Source organism: Parus major, chromosome 1A, assembly GCF_001522545.3.
Source record: "Parus major isolate Abel chromosome 1A, Parus_major1.1, whole genome shotgun sequence".
Lineage (NCBI taxonomy): Eukaryota > Metazoa > Chordata > Aves > Passeriformes > Paridae > Parus > Parus major.
Window position 1 is genome coordinate 65,320,557 of NC_031773.1, and position 23,707 is coordinate 65,344,263.

The window sequence follows — 23,707 nt, forward strand, 5'->3', positions numbered from 1 at the left end:
CCAGCCTTACCACCCTCACAGGAAAGAATTTTTTCCTCATATCCGATCTAAATAGATTTCTATTATATATATATATATATATATATATAAATATAAAATATATCCTACTCTCTGTCAGTGTGAAGCCATTCCCCCTTGTCTTGCCACTACAAGCCCTTTCAGAAAGTTTCTCTCCATCTCTCTTGTAGACTGCCTTTAGGGTTTCCCCAAAGACTTCCATTCTCCAGGCTGAACAATCTCAATTATATCAGCCTTTCCTCACAGCAGAGGGGCTCCATCCCTCTCATCCTCTGGATTCACATCCAGCAGCTCCATGTCTTCCCTGTGCTGGGATCCCAGAGCTGGATGCAGACCTGCAAGTGGTTTCTCACCAGAGCAGGGCAGAGGAGCAGAATCCCCTTCCTGGACCTTCTGGTCAGGCTGCTTTGGATGCAGCCCAGGACGTGGTTGCATTTCTGGGCTCCCAGTGCACCTTGCTGGCTCGTGTTGAGCTTCTCATCAGCTAACACCCCCAAATCCTCCTCCCCAGGGTCCAGTCTCAATCCATTCTCCCTGCTTTCTGTGTTTGGCATTGCTCCAATCCTCTGCAGGACCTCGTGCTTGGCCCTGTTGAACTTCATGAGGTTCACACAGGGTCACCCCTCGAGACTGTCCAGGTCCTCTCTCTGTGAAGCAGGACAACTCTCCACATCCTTACCTGGAGTTAAGGGCAGATTCCATAAACCTGCTGTAGGAACTGGCTACACTGGAGTTTTTACATTAAAGGTAGCTGACTAAAAATTAAGCCCTACTTTCCTTGGGCTCTATTCATAAGAACAACAAAAATTTATTTCTTGTAACTAAAGGTCAGGCTCTCAAACCAGTGACACAAAGACATCCCGCACAGCAAATCACAGACCAGAAAAAGTTTGCAGCACAAACATTAGGAAAGCCAGTCAGCCATCTTCATCTGATAAACTGGTTTTGGCAACAAATTAAAACAGTTTTAATGGCTTGTTCTTGCATTTTAAGGTACTGGCTCCAGATTTCAGGTTTATGACAGGAAATGTATTTAACTGTTTTTCCTTCAGCCTTTTGCTCTAAAAGAATAATGATGGGGCAGTGACTACAGCAAGAGAGAATTTATGTCACTGGAATCTGTGAAGAAATGCCTCAAAGTGAATATCTAGCATAAAACCCAAATGATGTATCAATTTATGTGAATAGCACCATGGAAGTTCCCCAAGTAATCTGAAAGGCTGGCAGATGGCACAGGCTCAACTTCATTAAAAAACAATGTGAAATACCAGGCTCCAGACTGAGATTTCCTCTCTGAAAGCAGTACAGGGAAACAACTAATTTTTCCAAATATTCACATAGCCCCTGACTAGCTATAATTGAACCACTATCAGTGTCAAAGGACACATCTAATTTCCATGTTGTTGTGGCCAGTGTTTTGATTAAAGAGACGTGGAAAGCGAACACTGAAGTATGAGATGTGACGGAAAACAGGTCTGTTCTCTACCAGATGAGCACAGCTTCCCTTGCTTGCCCTTGCCAGGGAAAAATTGCAGATACCAAGGACCACAGTTTAGGATAAGAGGAGTGAATTTAAGTTCCTTCTGGATTCCTGGTGTCAAGAGTGCTTTATGCTGGTCTCATCCCTCACATTTAATAGAAAATCCCACAGTCATCTGGAGACTGAACAGTACAATACCTGCTGGTAATATCGTGTGTTATGATGTGTTCAGGGATTTTACTACAGTTTTCATCCCATTTATTTCCTCCCTACTTTCTCTCTGACATTTCACTCTAGCCCTTAGAGTATCTGCTTGCCTTATTTCCCTTTCTCTTATCCCTGCTGAATTCACTCCAGTGCTTCCCTTCTCATCTCTTCTGTTGTTTGTTTTCCTAATCAAATAATCTCCTTCCATTTTTTACTGAGCACCACTTACTTAATATTTAAACAAATTAAATAAGCCAAATCAAATTAAATGAACCAAATCAAAAAAATCTGCTGTCCCTCTGTAATGTTTATCTGTTTGTTTAATAAAATATATTCTGTGGGATACTGAAGCTGTGAAGTCTTCAGCCATGGATTACCTTAGCTTGTTTATATAGTACCTAGTGAAACAAAATCATATTCATAAATGACATTGAAGTCTTGCCATAATAAAGACAATTAGTTATATTGCTGCTGGTTAATAATACCAACAATCTAAATAAGAAGTCTAAGCATATAGATGGAAATAAATCCAAAGAAAAGTAACACACTAACTATTGTATACTAAACTAATTTAAAGCATGTTCTAAGCACAAACAACCCTAAAAAAATTAAAAAGAAAACCAATAAACCCCCTTTCCTTTCTTGGAAACTTCCCATCCAAAGCATTATAAATTATCTCTCTCTTGAGCTGAAGTTCCAAGAAGTTTGAATCAATATTACATCCCCAGCAGCTAATGAAGACTTGTTATGCGTAGACAAAACATTCTGCTGTTATCTCAGTAGGCAGAAAAAAACAAACAGAATATTTTATAGCTTAAAATATTTCCTCCATAAAACATTTTTAATACCATGTGATCCTGCTAAGAAAATATTCCAAGTTATTTTGTCATTTTGGTTTGAAATATATAGATGGCTCTTCTATCACTTATCAAAACACTAAACTAATTTTTCATCTCCCTCCTCTTCTAGGTCACATCAGATCCCAGTCTGCCCCCTTCACCATGTTTTCTTGGATGCACAGATTTATTCCTACAGGAAACAGCCAGAATCACCTCCTGGAAATTTGTCTCACAATATGTGCTGGTATTTTAGCCTAGCATTGAGGTGCTGCTAAAGATTTTGATTTTCCAGTGAAGATAGGGGAACTTTATTTTATTCTGCAAATAACAGAATGGAACTCTGCATCTCTTTCCAAGGCAAAGTAACACAAGGTGTGATGTTATCTGTTAGAGTTATAGCAAAACAAAAAACAAATGAGGTCTGGTGAGCCTTCTGAGACTATAATACTTTTCCAGTTAGCAACTAATTAAGAAAGAAATAATTTTCAGAGGATCAAGAGAAATCAAAGAAAGGAAAAAAAAACATCAGATAATTTCCTCTGCAGACTTTTCTAATTTCATTTATTTTCTAAAATACAATCCTTTCCTCCCTCTCCAGGAGTGTCTGGTATCTATTATGTCAGCAGAAAAACCGAGAAAATTTAAGTCCATACTGAGATAATGGGGATGCTTTTACCTCCGTATTATAGACAGGGAAGTGACAAACAGGGAAGGTGGATGGCTTGCTTGCTGGGACAGGAAGAATTTGCATGAAGCAAGGAACTGAGCACAGGTTTACAGGTGTTCAAATCAGCACAACAGCCTTAGGTGTGGCTCTGGGAGACCATGGTTTGGTTTTTTTCCAGCCAAGTAAAACCCAGGGACACAAGCCCTGCTGAAATATCTCCAAATGGGTTGGTCCTACCTGCAGTAGCCACCTCCTTTTGCATTCTCCACTGTCTCCCTGGGGACTCTATGGCAGCATCTTTGATCTTTCCCCAGCAGCTCCAGTTCTGATGTATGCTGGATTGTTTTTTCTCAGGTACAAGAAGGAACTTCTGTGGTATTGGATTGGTGGTACTCAGAAATTGGTAATCCAGCAAGTTAAATTAGGACTAACAATGTCTGAGCTAAAACAAAATAGCAGATCTTACAAATAACCATGGGGTTATCACCCATCCCCTTTCCACCAAGTGTTTTGGATCAGCCTCTACAGAAAAAAAGGTCTGCAAGCACTCCATGTTTTAACTTTGATTCACACTGAAGTTTTTTTATGTTCTACTTCCAGGGGAGACCTGATAGCCCTAGACATCTAATTTAAAGTGAAATTTTGAGCAGCAGAGGCCTCGGGTACTTTGACCTCAATGTTTTGAAGCAGAGGACATAAGGCAGTTAAAATGGCCTATGGATTTAATCATTTTGCAATGTTATCTTCTACTGAAAATATGATTCAATTGTCTTGGTGATTTAATCTATCCCTTGATGTCATCAGTGCTTTCAAATTTTTTAATCTACTTGTTCAGTTCTGCCTGCAATGTATTGTACAGCCAGAAAATAAGATCATTGTCAGTGCAAGCCAAAGGTGGAAACCTTTCTGGCAAACCTGTGCAAGGCAAAATCCAGGTTTAGGGGATATAACTCTCTTTGGATTTGTTTGTTTTTTTGTTGGGTTTTTGGGGGGTTTTTTAAGATTAAAAAAAAAAAACCAAACCAAAATAAAACACCACCTTAGTGAGCATACTCTCCTGGAGAGTAAACCTCCACTACAGACCTTGTTATCACAAAGAGTTTCTGGGAAGTGGTAGCTGAAAAATATATCAAAAAAAATAGGGGATGACAAAGATTTTCCAGACAGAGCCTTTGCACAGGGTCACACCTGGATTTCACACTTTGAAAGTGGTGGGAGAAAAGGGTAAGGGAAAGGGTAGATTATAAACCTGGCCTTGTGAGCAGAAGGCAGCACTGTGGTCATCTCATCTGGCATCCTGAACAACACAGAACACTAATCCAGACATTGCAGAAAGAGCCATACCCCAAAACTCTTTGCAGAGAGGATTCTATTCCCAAACTAGACAAAAGACCCAACACTAAAGAAATGTTTAGGCTAGAAGTGATTGGAGCACAATTGGAGCTGCTTTCACATTTCTTGCTGGAACTGTTTCACAGATAGCAAAGCATCTTTAATTAGGGTTGAGGACCATCAGGAGCAGAGCACAGCAATCTGCATTCTCTCTCCTTGAACAGAAGAGCTCTGGGATGCAGTGTGCCTATTACAGCTTGGTCAGAATTTCTAACTCTGACCATTGGTCATTTCTAATGAAATTATTTCTTTTGTCACAAACTCTTCACATACGAAGACCAAAACTTTTCATGGAGGAGCACCAGGCACAAAGTAAGTTGCATTAAAAAAAAATGGAATTTCCAGTAGAGAAAGAAAATTAAATAAAACACAGAGACAGGATGAAAGGCACAAAATGAAATAATTCCGTGTTTAAAGCATTCCCATAACACAAGCAGGTTTTAATTTCCCCTTTTCCTGGACAAAAGTCAATGTATCCACAGAAATTGCTTTGATGCCAGTGTACCACGAGGCTGAGGTGATCATCACTCTTACTGGGGGGCTGCTCTCTACCTCCTCTGCAGACCTTTAATCCTGTGTGAACAGCTAACACCCACTGGGCCTCGCTGGGAAATGCTCCCACACTCAAGTTTCCATGGAAAATCTACCTTGGATATTGGATCCCAGTGCTCCTCTCCAGGTTACACTGCTTTATGTAAAATTGAACTATGTTAAAAATAGTTTTTAAAAATATGCCAGAGAAGACATTAGTACAGCTGATCCTGGCATTCAGCCTGGATAAGGCAGACAGGTTGCAGTCTTTATTCTTGATCTCCTGTTCTTCCAGCCTCCTTTTGTCCCTCTACACTTAAAAAAACCCCCAAAACAAAAAAAAAAACCAAAAAAAAAAATAAAAAAAACCCAAAAAAAACCAGAAAAACCCCCAACTAAATGCCAAAAAAACCCCTCCATCCCAACTAACCAACCAAAACCCACCAAACCTTAACATAAATACATAAAGGTAGTGGCTTTTCTTTTATTTCACTGTTAAACTGGATTCCCACCCCTTTAGCTGCCTCCACTTCAATGAAGCAGCAAATAATTTTTGTGCCAAGATCTGTTCTCTGTAGTTTTGTTTGTCTGAAGCAATATTACACTTGCTCTTAAGTAACTACAGTAAAGCTTCTGGGAACGTTCCTATAAGTAATAAATATAATTAAAGTATAATATATATTATAATTAAATATAAATAACAATCCAATAAATAATCCAAGTCAAGAAGGTTTTACATTTAGACTTTCAGCTGACAACTGATAACTCAGGTTTGAATTTTGCACATCACCTCTGAGCCCAGTTCTGTGCTCACTCTGTCCAATACCAAATTGATTTTTAGAAGACTGGAAGACCTTCTCTTGTGATAATCTCTGTTGGGTCAGGCTGGACAGAGAACTTTAGAAGCATGATTAAAAAAAAACCAATAAACAAACAAAAAAAAACCCAAACAACAAAATAAAAGTACCATCAAAGAAAGTCCAAACCAAAGGCAAAAAAGCCCAACAGAACCCTCCCCAAAACTCAAAACAACAGCTTCTCACCTCCATCCTCACCTCTAATTAATTTTTTGAATAAAGCAAATTAAATTAGAGCTGGGATTTCAAGGCAACCACCCCTGTATTGGAAATTGTGTGCATTCAAGCAAGAGGCATTTGTTTTTCCTTGGATGCTTATCTTTTCCAAATGATGGATTTGCAAGAAGGGCAGCTGCAATGGCTGCTAGATTGGTTTTGTGCCTTTAACTGATTCCTGTCTAACTTCCTCAGTTTGATTATGATTAACTCTGTGATTTATGCCTTCTTGAAGTGCATAACTCTCTCCTTATGACAGTTTCACAATCAGCTGCAGGGTCAAGGAGGAACCTCATCTGTGGACTTATTGTAGATAAACCCCAAATGGTCTAAAGGTCTCATTTTAAATAGAGAAGCCAACTTCTGGCAGGCAGTAATTGAGGGGAAGTCACATGTTTTCCTAAGGTTGTTGAATATTTCAACATAAGGTTTTATGGGAAAAGTGCTTTGATAAGAAAAATTGTGCAGCGACAGACTTGAGAGTGGTTTTGTTTCGTTACCAGTACAGCCAGAAGGGGATTAATGAAATGTGACAATTTGGAAAACAGGGATGAAAAATGTTGTGTGTTATTGTACAGTACATTGTGTTAGGTAGGGAGCACAGGAACATTAACAGAATTCCCTGGCCCTGGGAAGGTGGTCCCATAGGATCCAGAGCACACACACAGCTGCAGAAATAGAGATGCAAAAAGGCACCAGCACCTTGAGACCAGGGCACTGTGCTGAAAATTCAGTGTGACCCCAGCTGCTTGCTTGGTCACATCCCCCATGAAGGGTCACACAGTTAAACCCAACTTCAACAAAGCAGGAACCTCTCTGCCTTAACAGAGGCACCCAGGCTGGTGTAGGGGTGCAGGGTTTCTTGTGCTTGTGCTGAAACCTGGCACTTCAGCAGAACTGCTTTGGTGCAGGTGCTGGTGCCCAAAAAGGTTACAAATGTGGAATTTCCTCCTTCTCAAGCTGCTGCTTTTGTTGTTCTGAGCCTACATCCCTCCCTTTAAAGACCTGCCTCAATTATGAGTTCCAGAGACGTGGACAAGCTAGGAAGAAGCGACCCATAAAACCAAGTTTTAAGGATACAGAGCTGTGGGGAGAAGCACATTTGAAAGAGCACCACCACTGATGCAGGTGTGCTGGGACAGGCAGCACAAGCCTGCCTAACAATATGAGAGCACAGGTCACACACACTGGTGGAGGGAGAAGCCTAAACCACTGAACAATTCTGCTGAGAGGGGGCAAGGCTGAGATTTAATGACCTGCCTGAGATAAGAAATGCTCAGATTCCTCCAAGGCTGGTCAGTAACCTAAGTCAAAACTAGGCTGCTGCTCTGCAAGTTTGGCCCTGTGCCCACCCCAATTTATCCTTCATTCCTCCAGTGGTGCTGGTGCCATCCCACTGCAAAGCAGAGGTTGCACAGAAAATTCCTTGCTGGTTTTGTCACTGGATACATTTTCAGCTGGATCAGTCCAATGATCTTGCTCACAAAGGAGGATTTCTGGCTAGGGGTGGGGGAAACCCACACCTGTTACTGACAGGCCCCAGGGATACAGGTTTAAAATGAGTGTAAGACAGCACACTCCAAGGAAAAACAAAAGTGGCTGGTAAGGAAGAGGTGGTCTGGAAAGCCCTTCCTCAACAGCTTTTGTTTTCCAGGTCTCAGCTAGGTGCCTTGTGCAAGATGGTCACCAATTCTCAGCCACATCAGATTGGGGTGCACATAAAGACTCCAGAGGACATCCAAAGGAAGGCAGCAACTGGACTGTGTGCTCATTTGTCTTACACCAGAGAGAATGAGCCTGTCACTGCCTTGAAGGAGTGCAAGAAAACACATCCAAAAGGGTTTCCAGAGAGGAAATACGAGGTGTTTTGAGCACAGTTACTTTGTCTGCTCCCTTGAAGGAAGAGACAAGCCTGAACGTGTGATGAGCAGCTGGAGGCTGAGCCAGCAGTGTGGGGCTGCTGGGGGTGGCTGTGTTTGAGGAAGGATTATGCAGCACTGAGAAACCAACAGATTTTACTCCCACAGCTTTTATAGACTCGTTCTGTTTTCTCCAGGTTATAAAGTTGTTTTGAAGCCCGGGTCATTGACGTCAGCACATCACATCCATTCAGCCTTGGATCTTTCCTGACAGTGTTTTTTATGCACCTGTGAGCCAGCAGCATGTACAAGCACTGAGAAACAATGGGGAGAGAGGCTTTCATTGCCACCACGACAGCAGATGCAAGTGTGGCCCTCAAGGAAAGGTTAAGTCACCAAAACACTCAAATATGAGAGGCCTTTGAGACAAACTGCAGCCTCCAAAAATATGAAAAGCAACTAGAAAAATAAAAAGGCAATATTTTCTTTTCTTTTTTTCTTTTGTAACAAGGCAATAAATAATGAGCTTAAATTGCCAGGAAGGACAGTCAAGTGTTGACACAACTTTCTAACAGCACAGAAAGCGAAGCATGGGACCAGCTTACGAAAAGAGAACTCTTCTTCAAGAGCAGATTAAACAACTCTGTCATGGATGATTTAATCTAGCTGGACAGAAAAGTAAAGAAGAAGTTTCCTAGGATTCTGACTTAGCCATCAATACATTAAAAATAAGGATCTTTAAAACAAGCATGGGCAGCATCACGCTGCAGCCAATGTCATGACATGGAGCACAGCCTCAGCTTGCAGTGAGGACATTTCTCCCTGTGGCTCCAGGCACTCCACAGCTCAGTCTCACTTCTGCAAACCTCAGCACACTGCCTGGCCTCAAATTATATTGATTGATTAACTGGAGACAAGTGAGGGCCAGTTTCACTATTTGGGACAACTGGGAAGTGATTTTTTTACGCCTAGGAAGAGAATCTAGTTCATAATATTACCTGTCTCCTCTAGCTTAGAGCCTTAAATCATTACTTATAAAAAATGAAATAAAATTTAAAAATACATAGATACATGAAAACAGGAAAAATATGGAAGGAAAAAGAAGGAACTAGTCTTTCATTAATTACTCTGTAATTAACAGTAGTTAACACCACACACAGAAGCTGCTTTGGTCCAAATTTGGTACTTTTTAAAAACTTCACAAAATCCCCACCCAAACCCCTCAATTGTTACTTATTTACCCCTCTTTATTGTTACTTGTAACAATTGGCATAATGTATGTTAACCATTTGCTTATAAAAAATAACAAAAAAGCCCATGAAAGCTCCATTCTTCAGCATTTTCAGATGTATATTGCTTTTCCTTGCTTCATACCAGATTAATCTTTTGAAGGCCAATGGAACAAAGACAATCTACAATTTTTTTTAGCCAAATATCGTGAAGTACAGTTTTTATGCAAAACACTGCTTTTGCTATATTTTAAATGCTATTACTCATGGTGTAAGACACTTTCTACTACAAAAATGGCCATTAGGCCCAGACATTATGGCTAAAGAGGTCCAGAAGCAGCTGCAGAACTTTTTGCCTTTGTTATTTGCATACAACGAAACATTTTTTTCTTCTTTGGTTCTTTATGGTTCATGCACAGGTGTCCTCCAGAGTGCAATAACTGTAATTATGTAATTACTGGCTAAAATAGACACAGGGCCTTAGACAGGACTCTACTCAGAGGCCTTTTTCCCCACAAATTGGAGTTTAACTTTTGCCCATCCCTGAGTGCTCTGAATTCAAAAGTAGCAATGTAGATTTTTGGTACAAGATGTAATTAATGCCAAGAGTTCAGTACAGACCATGAGAACAACAAAAGTTTATGGACAGTGGAACCACACCTACACTACATGAGATGTACATTTCACCAGGAATTTTAAATTTCAAATTGCAAAGCTTCTTGATCAGCTGAAACAGTTTCCTTTAGAAGCTGGACTTCCCTGACATGACAGCCTGTGTCTGAAATTGGATAAACTTAACAGTTTCATTGCTTCACTTAGATCTTGTCTAGTCCTAATTAAGAGTCACCATATTGGAAACTTCCAAAAATCTGTCTGTAACAAGAAACCATGATGCTCAAAATGTGTAAAAACCTTCAAAAACACAGACATGTGGTGAGGGAAAGGCTGACTCACAAAAATCATGGTCTTCAACAAACAGCCTGAAGCATGTGACCATCAAGAGAAGGGACAAAAAGAGGGAAAACGATTTGTAAGTCTTATGTTTTCTCTAATTATTGATAAAAGCTTCATTTCAAACAAACCCTCTTTGTTACACATTATATCTCATCCATCTGCTGCAGCTTTCACCAAAAAAAATCTCAAACCCTCAAAAATCCTGCAGGTTATGCTGAGCAGAACAAATTATTGTAACTTTTTTCTACTATACTAATATTTCCTCCAAAGCCAAACACGACACTATTTTGATGTCTGTTATGGGAATGATGCTGCAAGAAAGATTTCCATACATTTCCCTTCTGGCTCCAAACCAAATTCCCTGGAATCAGCACAATGCAGACACAAAATGACTGATTTTCTAATTTCCCAGGCATCAACCACCACATCTAAAACCAGGTGATGATATACTTGGACACTGATGAAGAAAAATCCAAGTATTTCTATTATTTTAACTAATGCATTCTATTTTTTAAAAAAAGTAATGATTCTCCTCATAATGAATGGTGTATTACTGTGAGTTAAGGAAAAAAAAAGATTGATTCAGATAATATTTTCCAGATGTAGAAGCAAATACAAAAGACATCACCTTGTAAAGAACTCATGGTGCTATGGAGAAGCTGAATAAATGCTGTACATTCTTGAGAGTAATGGCTGAGAAGAAAATATAAGTGAAGAAATAGTTTTAGGGGTGGAATGCTGTGCTGCCAGGGCAAAGCAATGGATATTTATTTTCAATGTTTAGTTTAGAAATATTAACTCATACACAATGACAAAATGCAAATTAGTCTCTGTGATCATCAGAAAAGCAGGGGGAAACTGTCTACCACTAGAGAGCAAAATATACAATGAAAATATAATTACTGGAAAAGTGACTAGCAATTGTTGAGGAGTCCACTCAACAGCCCAGCTGAGTAGCCTAGTGATAGATGAGCTCTCCATGCCTAAAATACTCCCAGATATTCAGAATCCACTCAATTTACATGAGAAGTTTGATAATATTGGTTCCTTAAACTATCTTTGAGATGCTTTTTCCTGGAAACAGAGACATTGCAAGCAGCCAGGTAATTCACAGAAATAACACTGCCATGGCCAGGCACTGTCAGGAGCCTGATTGTTCTGATAAAGACAAGGTGAGTCACAAAGAACATTTTGTCTCTTCAAACATTTAGCTTTTATAGCATTTTTCTTTTAAAACAATTCTCCAAGTTAAAAGGAGTTCTCTTCTGTGTTTTATGTAGGTTTTGGAGATTCAGATTCTGTGGTTATTGTGGTCACCATTTCTGAGTGGAAAAGCACTTGTAAATCAAGTGTTTAAAATGATATTTGCCTCTATTGAAATGATTTTGTGATAACATTTACATATTTGACATTGTACTCTGAAAATCCAGAAGGAATAATACACTTTTTTGGTTACTCTTATCAGAATTAATAGATGACATAATAAAACCAAGCTCAGCAAAAGCCCCTTGATCTAATACTAATCCTGCAGGACACAATAAGGAATCCTAGGAACAGCTGGATTGGTGCTTCCATACCTTTTCTATAAGATGTCAAATTAAAGCTTGCAGCCTCTTGCACTGATCTATGATTTCTTATAAATTCTGCTCTGAACTCATATTTAACTCTCCATTATTAGGATCAGACCTTCCAGAAACGTGCAATTATCCTGATATTCAGAAAGGAAATAAAATCATGTCCATTTTTAAGCAACACACCAGGAAATTGCTAGGGGCTTGTTCACCATTAGTTTGATTTTCCCTTCATCCAGGAGTGCTCCTGATTGTCCCAGGGCATGGACTGTGTTTAATCACACCTTTTCACAGGAGCACATTTACAAGCCAATAACTTTAGAAAGTAGATGACTTGTAAGATTGATGATGTCTAGTCAGTGATGAACCCCAAACTTCCAAGAAAAAGGGATATGCATGACACCTGATCTGACAAATAACAGCCTGAATTTCCTTATGTCTGATTTGAAAACTAATTGCACAATTACAGTCTAAAGGGAATTCTAACCCCTATTCTTTCCAAAGATTTTTATTCTTCTCTATTTTAAAAAAATAAATATATAACAATATATATATGTATTATATATATAATACATATAATATTAATGTATATTAATATATTATATTATAATATATTATTTATATATTATATATAAATATATATTTATACATAAATAAATATATAACAATATATATGTGTATTATATATATTTTATATATATATTATATATATATATAAAATAAATATACAAATGCAGTGGATGGGTGTTCTCAGCTGCAGGAGAGGCTGGTGTTAGTGCAGAGGTGCCAAAACAACAACACAAAGAAAAGTCAATATTTTTCGTGTAAATGTAGCTGCAAATACTTTGAAGAAGACTTTTCTTTCAAATATCCAGAAAGTCATTTTCAAAAAAAGACATAGTGATCCTTCTTAATGCACTTATTATAAATATATATATTATATAAATATAAAAATAAATTATATAAATATAAATTACATAACAAATATAATTATACATTATATAATATATATTACATCATATATAATATAATATAATATAATATAATATAATATAATATAATATAATATAANATAATATAATATAATATAATATAATATAATATATATAAATTTGTATAAATATCAATATAAAATATATAGCTATATATTTAATAAATGTATTTATTTTAAGTAATTTAAAATATAAATTAAAATATTAATTTACATCTAAATTAAAATATTAATTTAAATATAAAATAATATGCAAATATAAATTATAAATATAGAAATACCCAAAAAGAAACTCCTAATTCTGATAACTCACATTAAGTTCTGCTTAAAAACTGGTATTTCTGTACAATTCAAACTAATGTGTTCTACACTGAATGACTCATCTCACCATTTCTGACTCATTTTTAGTTGCCTGCCTGTAGTTTATTGTTATTTATTCAACCTGGATGGTTCAATGTAAAACTTATTTTCGATTCAGCACAATTTAAACCTACTTGTTCACATCAGTAAGAACAAGAAGAAAACGATGTGACAAAGACAACTGGCCCAACAGCCCCAATATGATCCAGTTTGCAAACAGCAGCAATCTTTAATTAAGTAATTTTAAGAACTTTAGAAAAACTGGAAGTCTAATTTTCTTCTAATAACAGTGAAGGATGAAACTTTGGCTTTCAAACAACTTCTCTTTGGAGTGCACCAATACTGAGAGCTCATGACAGCTGCAAGGTGTTACAGTTTAGGGAGCCTCAACAGTACTTGCTTAGACTTTCATTCATGCACTATAAATTATTGTGTGGGGGTTTTTACATTTTTATATTTTTATATTAATATTTCAATTTATTTAAATTTTTATTTATATATTTCTATAATTATGAAAAAATATTATAATTATTAAAGAAATAGAAACCTTCAGAAACATTTGTGTGAAATGCAGTTTTCTGCACCTGGAATTCAGGTGAATAAACTGGGAAAAAGGAGGAATGCATTTACTTGAGGAATAGCAGTAGCACAAAATTGACTCTGAGGCCTAGTACTGCCCACGTAAAATCTCAATATTTCTTTAAAAAAACAAACAACAAAAAAAATCAGGACACAACAACAACAATGTTAATACAGATGTAAGCTTCCTTATCATCATGATTGTCAGAAAGGAGTTAAAATTTGATGGGTGTCTGCCAAAAATAAAGCCTTACTTGTCATTTTAAAAACAGATATCATAAACAATCTTCCCAGTACGTGAAGCCTGAGAAAGTAAATAAGAATTTGTATCAGTCAAAGGGATATGCTGATTTTTTTTAAATTGGAAAGGAACAATAACAGTGAAGTAAATGATCCAAGATTTCATTATTAAAAAAAAAACATAGAACATCTCACAGAAAAGCCAACAAAATGTACACTAGTGAGTGACATTTTATAACACAAAGATACTCCTCTTCTGATTATTTCTCTGTTTTTTGCTGTGCTAAGCTCTGGTCCATCCAGAGGGTCTGGTTAAATTAGAAATGGACCAGAAATTTGGATCCATAAAGGGTCGTGCAGGCTCCCTAAATTCAAGTGCTGTAAGGCCAAGATCAATATGGATGCAAGTGTTGCCTTAGAATCAGGAAACAAACAAATGAAAAACCACAAACAACTCAAGTTCTTTTCCAGGATTAAAAAAACAAAGCCCCTAGCTGGTTTAGCTAAAACCAAATTCCCTCACTTGTAAGGAAAATTTCCCTACAAAAAGTTTCCCTAGATAAAAATAAGTGATTTTTTTGTAAATGTTTACCCAAACTTGTAGTCTCACTTGGCTGATGAGGGCAGGGGTGGAATTAAATCTCAGCACTATGGGAAAAAAGAGGAAACTTGATAGAAGTCACTTAATAGAACAGAACTTTAAGATAATATCTCTTTGTGGTCCCTTTCCTCATGATACAGATTAAATTTATGACACCTGAAAGGGATTTCTGCTGAAATATATACGTGTAACATGTAACTGTTATTCATACCTTGGAATATTTTAGAATATTCACACTAATTATGGATGATTTCAACTTCAAACTTCAGCAAAAACTAAGTAGCATTTTATTTTCAAAGTGATTTTGAAGCTGTAAAGTTGCATGAAGTAACACAAAGTAAAGTTGTAGCCCCTATTTTTGTTTGACTGGTAGATATTCCATGATGTCTCACTTCTCAAACTCACTGGACAATCTGTGGCATCTGGATGTCATGCCATCCTCAAGTCTGGCACTGGATATAAACTGAAGCAGGTGTCATACTACAAGGTATTCTCCTTTTGCCATATCCTTGTCACATTCTTCCACCTTTAGTCCTGCACTTAAGCTTGCAAGGTTTTCTAGGCTGGGATCATTTTTTTATTTTATTTTACTTTATTATTTGCAGAAGAACTCACCTCAAGTGGCTTCAGCTTCTAGATTTTCCTTTAGCTCCTATCACATATTACAAACAAATTTATCTAAAATTAATACAACTGCAGCAAACTCAAAGCTAGCTCACCTCAGAACATGGAACAGGTCCCAGGAAAACACAGCAGGGAAACAACTTTGCTGGGAACTACTTTGTCTCCTGGATATCTGCCTCAAAATGAAGAGGTATTTCAACAGGTCAGTAATTGGGGGGAAAATATATGGGAGCTTTCACCTATCTATTAAACCAACATATATAAGGATCTCATGGCTTCCCTGAGGAAATACCTAAATAAAATACAGAAAGAAAAGGAGAACAAAAGATGACCACAAAATATATCTAGCCACAAATAAACCTCTTCTTCTTCCTTCTGATGGAACAGCATGACTGAAACATGAAATCTCCTTGTGGCATTGCCTTCCTGAGATCACTCTGAATGGGGAAGCATCTTTGGTAGCTTGGCACAGCCAGTCAACTCTGATACCAGATCAGCTCAGGCATCTCCAAAGGACATCAAGTCTCTCAATAACCAGATTTAGTTAAGGACACAAGACTCAGCTGCAGACATTTCAGTAATTCTCAGCTTGTTCACCTGCTTGAGAATCACAATCTTTTGTTTCCCTCGGCCTGCCAAGTTAAGAGCGCTGTGATTGTGAACATCTTTCAGCAGCTCCTGTTTACTCCTGAAGCTGCAGAAACCAAACCCCTCAGGACAACTCAACCTGAGTCTAGTTTTCACATGACAGTGCCAAGATTACCCTCACAATGGACCAAAAGCTTTCAATGCCAAATCAAAGTCTGTAGGAGTTCCCCTGTGGCTGTTTGCTCGAGTTTTCTTTTTATGTGGCTTGGAACAACTCCTGACCAATTATCTAGGTACAGATTCAGCTGCCAATCTGTAAAACCTCTGGAGACTTCTAGGTATCTCCAAGTCACATCCAGGCAGGACATTTTGATCCCACAGCCCCCCTGGCCAAGTGAGCTTCCAAACCTGTACTTAAAGAATTAACTTTTTCCCTTCCAAACATTGGGGTTGGTAAGCTAATACTGAAAATGTTAAGCTCTAGAAGACATTTAACACACAAAGGAGAAGGCACCTTCTAATGCCTGTTTTGTCCCAGATGAAACACTCAGATAAACATTTTTTTTCAGATAAACTCTTTTGTTTTTGCTAAAGAACGTGGTTTGGAATCAAGGTGATTTTTTTAACACAGGACTCTAAGCCTGTGGGAAATTCACCTGTCTGATAAAAGAACCTCAGTCAACAAGGCTCTGTTTCAATAATCCAGGAATTTTGATTTCCTAGAGGGAGTCTTTGATGCTCAAAGGAAGTTTCATCGATAAGGCAAGTGCACACACAAGAAAGAAAAAGTCCAAGTAGTCAGGTTTAACAAGTCAAAATGGAAAACAAAATGTCCTACACCGTACTGCCAATTACTCTAAATTTAATCTATTCCAGGCTACTCAAGGTAATTTTGTATTAAAGGTTATCAAAGACATTTAATTACATCCACATGGACGAGTGACCTTCTGTTTGAGTCAAACCAACACTCATATCCTTACAACAGGACTGCAGAAGGAAGTTCCCTGTGATCTCAGAGTCCTGTGGTGTCTCTTTGAACCCATTGGGCTGAACGATTTGTGTCCAAGCCTACAGAACAACTTGTATGTTAAAGCTTGGACAAAGCCCTTTCATCCAGCCCATTTCATCCTGGCACACCCTGAGCAGGAGCCTGCACCTCATGAGGAGTGACACAAGTGTGTTTGTGGGTTCAGCTCAGCATTCCAGAATGGTGTTAACAAACACTGTTCCCATTCCACAGAGGCTGCAGGGCATTAACAAAACGTTCTGTAATGTTTGTTGTCTGCAAAAAAACAATAGCAGCCACTAAGGTGGCAAATGCAAACTCCACACTGCTCCAGTCAGGTTGGTGAAGGAGCCCAAAATCAGTATAATGTCACTTCTCTGATTCCCATACAAGGGATTATGCTTATTTAGGATAATTTTAAAGCACAGTTCAAGCCAGGTACATCATCATGTGGAGTTGGAATAGGTTTAGAAAAAACTAGCTGACAGCACTATTTTAAATTCTGCCAGTAATCAAGAGAAAAAAAGTAGAACCATCAACCATGCAAGTTACTACAGGCCCATTTAAAGAACAATCCGGGCTTTAGAAGCATTTATAAGAAACAGAGGAGGAAAAAGGATTATGTAAAGACAAATATTTAAAGATAAGGCACATGGAAACAGAAGGTTAAATTATTATGCTCATTCTCAGGAAATCCATAGCAGACCCAAGAAAGCAAGCAAAAATTCTTTTTTTCCACCAGACTTTTACTATGATATATATTTTTAAAATATACATCATTTTATGAAATGCATCAAATTTTATTATCCAGTACATCAAAAAGAAACACCTTGAGAGCTCACATATTCTCCTGATTTCCAGTAAATTTTAATACATTTCTTACATTTAAATATACAATACTCATTAGGTAGTAAAACCAGTAAGGACTTCAGCTTAGTGTATTTAATGAAACACACACACATATTCCACACTAAAATTCCTGTTATAAGTAAAATAAGAACTACCTATATTATTAAAGTTCACTGAACATTGTTTCCCATTACTTAAAACATGAGTAAACCAACTGTTCTGGTTGAAAGTTTCCAGGCTCACTTTCTGCTTCAGATTGACTTTTTGTTTTAGTTAAATGGGAGGGAAAATGTAAGATTCCAGCCAGAATTGCCCAATAATTACTAAAAAACTCAGCAGAAAAAAAAAAATGAATTATTATTCTTTTTAAGAACAGCTTACTTACCTTTTTCCCCATCAAGACAGAACATTCTTATGAGAGCAGCAATCCTGACACAAAAGAAGAGCAGCTCTTTACATTAGTCTTCTATTCATGCTCTGAAAAATCACCAGATTAGGCCAGGTTATAGCCATTTGAAAATTCACAGGTAACAGGAGCTCAAAAGAGATTTCTTTCATTTTACCAAATCAGAATCTTAAAGACCCACTCTGTTATATATTTTCCAGGTGAGAGAACATGAATGCACCTCTGCTGAGGGACTACATTTTGTTTACTTCACCTGAAAGCTCTGGATTCTTGGCAACCACTTTGTTGCACCTCAGAGCCTGATTTGATTGCTGAGTTAAAGCTGCTCTAACCAGAGAGGAATGAAAAGTGAGACAAAGGAATGGAGACTAAAGAGGAAAACAACACTTGGATATCAGAATGCAAATAAAGAAACTCATCAGAGTTTGGTTCAGTAAAGAGTAAAGACAGAGAAGACAGGGAATAGTAGTTATTGTAGAAAATTAAATGAGTTCATGATGAAATGAGGGGATTTGGAGTTTAGTAGATAAATAAACTGAGGCATTTTGGAATGCACAGGAACACTTGAAAGCAGCAGAAGAGGGGGCAGGTGAAGGTGGAGGAGTCAGTGACTTTGCCTGGCATGCTGAGAGTAGCAGATATGTAGAGAGTAGCTGCAGTTTGGAAAAGTGCATTTACTCTATGAAGCTGCAGAAGGAGTCAGTGAGGAGCAAGGTGGGCGCTCACCACCACTGGAGAAAGGACTGTGACATTCAGAGAAGGTACTCTGGCAAGAGAAACTTTGGATGACTGGGCTGGATTACCCTGGCTGAAAGCTGGGCATTCTTCTCCAGAATTAAGACACAAAGACACTGTAGAAAGAAAAATTAGAGAAGTGTACAGTTCATCCATAATCTTCCTGGGAATTTCTAGGGAAAAGGCAAGGAAGTGACATCCAACTCAGACACAGGACAATTCTGCTAAAGAACAGACCAGCAACAGTAGTTACTGAAACCCTAAACTGAAACCAGACCTGACTGACACCCTCAAAATAGAAAGCTGAGCACTGAATTAAAGTACTGTGACAGTAAAAATGTACATTTTTATAATATTTATACATTAAAGTATAAATCTTCCAAGTATCTCAGAAATCAAACATCCCTTTGCCAAGATAGCAAAAGGTTTGTTTTTTCAACTGTTCAGTGAAAAAATAGCATTCTCTAGAGAGGTTAGTGCTTTTTGATCATGTTAAAATTCATTGATATAGCTTAATTATTCCAGTTCCATTTTTCACATTATACACCTAATCTTAATCTGTTTTGTATCTTTGTGTACATGGGCATATATAGAGACATGTATATATATATGTATGTATTCCTTTTACCACTAAGAAGTGGAAATTATTCCAGTTTGAAACAAATGAAAATATTTTTGTTACAGAACTATGATAGGAAATATTTTAAGCCTAACAGCTATTGATTTAGATAGCAGCTTTATCTGCTGAATGGATGAAGGAAATGGGAGTGGTTAAGAAGTGAATAAATGTGAACTCTGTCTTGAAACCCACAAACAAATTCCCTTCCAGCTTTCCATTATCACAAAAGCCTAGAGCATTCATCAGCTTAACTCTTTTTATCTTTCAGAGTATTCACATTTAGAATACTTAAACGAAATTTGGAACATGCCACTCCACATTTTTACTCCTCTCCTGTGCTATGTGTCCTTTATTAAAACCAAAGACCTGAAAAAGCTGTTGGTAGTTTACAATACAAAAAAAACCCACAGTTTTCTACACTGTGAAGCACTTAAATTCTATTTGGGGCAAGCAGGATTATTTGCCTTACAGAAAGACCTCAGCAACCAATATTTCAACAATGAAGAACGGGACAAACTTCTAATACTGACTTTGAAAAGGGAGCCAGTTGTTGAGCAAGTAGTGGAAACAAAAATGAAACTGCAAAATGGTGTGGGAAAAGCAGGTGATGAGCAATGAGCTGAAGGAGGATGAATTGAGGACAAGAAGGATGGGGGGACAGCAGTGACAGGGGCATCAGAGGTCCAGGCAGAGGAATAACTGAGAGGAGCTTCCAGGATGAAGACAAGATTTAGTGCAAAAACATAGATGCAAGCAGCAATGGGCTGCAAGTGAACTGTGGAAATGTGTCAGAGGGAACAGGCTGGTGAAATGTTACCCTTGTCCCAAGGGGACTTGGCAGGAAAAAGGGTCAGAATTACATATCTATGTTTCCTTTTGAATTACCAGCATTGTTGGTTCACATCCTCCTCAGCCTACAGGAAGCACTAAACACCTTTCCTTGGCTGCACAAACCCCTTGGTGGCCTCCCCTGGCCCATGTCCTTGCTGTGCTGGGGACCCCAGAGCTGGATGCAGCCCTGCAGGTGGGATCTCACACAACCCAAGTGCATCCTGCATGACATATCCTGCCTCTGGTGCCTGGCAGTGGCTGCTTCTTGGGTGCAGGTGACAATCAGCTGTTCTTGGTTTTTTTATTACACAGAAGCACCCTAGGTGACTTCTGTGGTCTTAAAAAGAGAGAATTACTTATTGGGTACCCCCTGTGTGCTTGCTCAGAGCCTTTCTTAACACAGATTCTGGAAAGAATAATCAGCTCCTCCTTTGTTTCATTTTTGGAAGCCTTTCTGAGGAGGAATTTTTGCATCAAATATTGTTTTTCTTCTGGAGAGGCAGGCTGTCTTGTAATACAAATTAAAATCTACACTGCAGAGTATTTTTTAACACTAGAAACTGAAAACAAAAAATAAAAGTAATGTGTGCCTTGCTGTCAGCACAAGTTCCAGAGTCTCACAGTTGTGATTTGGCCATAGGAATAATGTGTAGTCCAATGTCCAGAAGGAGGAAAAAAAAATTCCAAAAACAAAACCCACAATACTTAATCCTCACAATTCTTGGGAGGCTGTGGTAATCCTTTACAGGAGCTGGACTCACAAATGACTGGAGAGTCAGAAGAGTTTAGAGGCTGATATGATGGTTCATAGATGCTTGGGAAGAGCTGCTTCATTGCATTTTTTTATGCATTATTTTTCTATTTGCTCTTAGGCAGGGAGAGCTGTAATAGTTTGCATCTTATCTACTCAGGAACCTCTTTCTGTAGATACAGCTATTACTTAGATTTTGTAGGGTCTGAAAGCATCTTTTCTTTCTTATGCTTACATTTTTAATCATTAGCAATCAGCATCAGTAGGTCATTAGCAATCCAGTCAATCCTGTATTTTTCCAAGTGCTTAGCTGCAATTAGATGATATCTCCAGGTGTTTTTTTTATACACATTTTTTGCTTCAGATGGCTTTGTCTAACGCTTTATCCCAGCTCTTCAACAGTACAGATACACAGCTGGCTGCTCTGGTTACTGTAATAAATGGATCTCTCCGTGGATCCTCCTCAAAAATTGTCAGGAGAGCCATAAAGCTGGCAGAAGAAGTTTGGATCTGATTAAAGCTCATGTGGGTGGCCAATTTTCTAGAGAAAACCAAGCCTAACTCTCAGAACTGAGTGAGATCAGCCTCTAGGGAAATTCAGCCCACTTCCCAGTCTCTCAGAATCAGTCAGAAAAAGGTGCTGAGCTTTGCCTGACTTCTTTCATTTCACTCCAGAAAGATTTCTCAGCATTTAAACAACCAATATAATTTTAAACAAAAGAAGCACAGGCAAAGAGCCCCTGCAAGTGAAGCTACAGAGACCTCCAGTGTAAAAGCTGAATTTACAACCTCTAATAATGAGTTGTTCCTTAATAAACAGCTTGGGGAAGGGATCAGACAGGGGCAACCCCTATATGCTCTCACTATTGGCAAGTTCACAGCACACCAAATGATAAGTCAAAGGAAACACAACAATGTTATCTAAAATACACAAAGGGCATGAACTGATATGGATAATGGCAAATAGACTATATAAATAATCTTAAGAAGATGTTATTAAAAGCCAACACTTCTATGCAGCCAATGAAATGTGAGATCCAGTGTTGTTTGCCATTCCCTTTCAATTGTATTATAATGGAAACTGCTGATTTTCCCTCAACATCACTAACAGAGGTTTCACCAGGGCAAAAAATCTTACTGCTGGTGCTGGTGGCCACAGTGTAATCCTCATTTTGTAGTGGAACTTCTGAGTGCTAAAAATGTTATCTGCCCCAAAACTTGACATGAATAGCAAAAAAATTGAGCAGCAAGCTGCTCAGCACTTGGGCTGCTGGAAGTAGCAGCAGTTCCCATTTTGTGGTGAGGTTTTTTCAGGTGATCTACCTTCCCTAAATGCTTTGGAAAGGAGTATTCTGACACTAACATCTTAATTTTCCTCACTCTTGCCTTCTTGCCAATAGATCAAGTCCTTAACAAGTCCCTTCATTGTGTAGCTCCAGGGAGAAATATGTACATTGTAGAAACCAGGTAAAATTTGGAGCCAGCTATGCTATAATACAATGCTATAAACCCAGAGAGATAGAGGTAGAGATATTTTTGTTCCAGACCTAGCAGAAATTTAAAACATTTTCTCCCAGAGAAGATATTCTATTCCTTGCCACTGCTTCTGGAAAACAGAAATGAAGCAATACTAACTGTTCCCCAGTTTCCTGTCTTTTATGTTATTCCTAAGAAATTTGGCTCTCCAGGTTTCAGGTCACATTTGCAGAAGATATAGAACCCCAGCATTAATTCACATTTTAAAAGTAGCTCTCAAAACCATTGACTAGACAAAAACGGATGTACAAGTCCCAAGAGGAATGTTTCAAGGAATTGCAAACAATTCTTATTCAAATCTAATATGGAAGCCTAGCTCTGTTCATTGTCATTCCTCCTCTGGAGAAATATAATGAGCATTTCTCCCTTCTTACAGCGGGACAAACAAATACGAATGGACTGACATTAGAAGAGGTATTTCCAGGTAGAAGACTCAAATCAAACCCAGTCTGTGCTCTCAAAGTATAATGAAGTTCTCCTTATTTTTGCCTAGGACATAGACAGAGTATCAATTATCACATGTGATATGAATTTCTAACAATGAGTATTTCCACAAATTCAGTTCTCTCTCCCATTTTATGACTGACAGAGCAACAGTGAGGCGAATAGCAAGAGATTAATTTCCTCTTCTCTCACACAGAAGTCTACTGCTACAGGACAAAGAAACACTACAATTAAGAGGGCCATGTAGAGAAGAAAAAGTGTTGGTTTATGTGGGCTTTCTTTTAAAACAAAATGCAATTGCCGTTCTGTCCATGGGTTTTTATTAATAAACTGTGGCTGATGCTGCTGGCACCTTGCTTCTGTTATTGAGATGAGTCCTTCCAGCTTCCAACTGTGCTGGTGTTTTCTCTTGGGATGGGATATGGTCTGCAAGAGTTCCATTAGTCTAAAAGAGAAACATCTGCTTCGAGTGTGGAGCAATCTATTGGCTGAGCTTAGCAGTAGGTTCACTGCAGCTGGTCAACTCTGCCCTATCTTGTGTGCGTCATGGAGACCAAAATGAACCAGCATTTACTGGTTTTCAGTGCTTTCCTAAAAGGAGATATGATTCAGATTAAAAAGATGATTATATTGGCTGTTTTCCTTTAATATAGCTTTGAGTTGCGAGAGTAGGTTTTCCAGAAAGACAATACTGCTCAACTAGGAAGAAGGAACAGGCAAGTTGTTA

General features: G+C 38.2%; 1 long non-coding RNA gene across 4 annotated transcripts in view; it reads right to left on the minus strand.

Annotated features, from left to right (window-relative positions):
• LOC107205021 overlaps positions 1 to 18,509 on the minus strand; it is a 102,363-nt gene extending 83,854 nt beyond the window's left edge. For 2 of the 4 annotated variants that reach the window (XR_001521815.3, XR_004497586.1), the window contains exons 1-2: positions 18,246 to 18,337; positions 18,044 to 18,135 (exon numbers count right to left, since the gene is read on the minus strand). This is a non-coding gene — a long non-coding RNA (uncharacterized LOC107205021). Of the gene's footprint in view, positions 1 to 18,043; positions 18,136 to 18,221 lie in introns of all 4 variants that reach the window. The other 2 variants (XR_004497588.1, XR_004497587.1) reach the window with 2 other exon arrangements.
• Between the last annotated feature and the right edge of the window lie 5,198 nt (positions 18,510 to 23,707).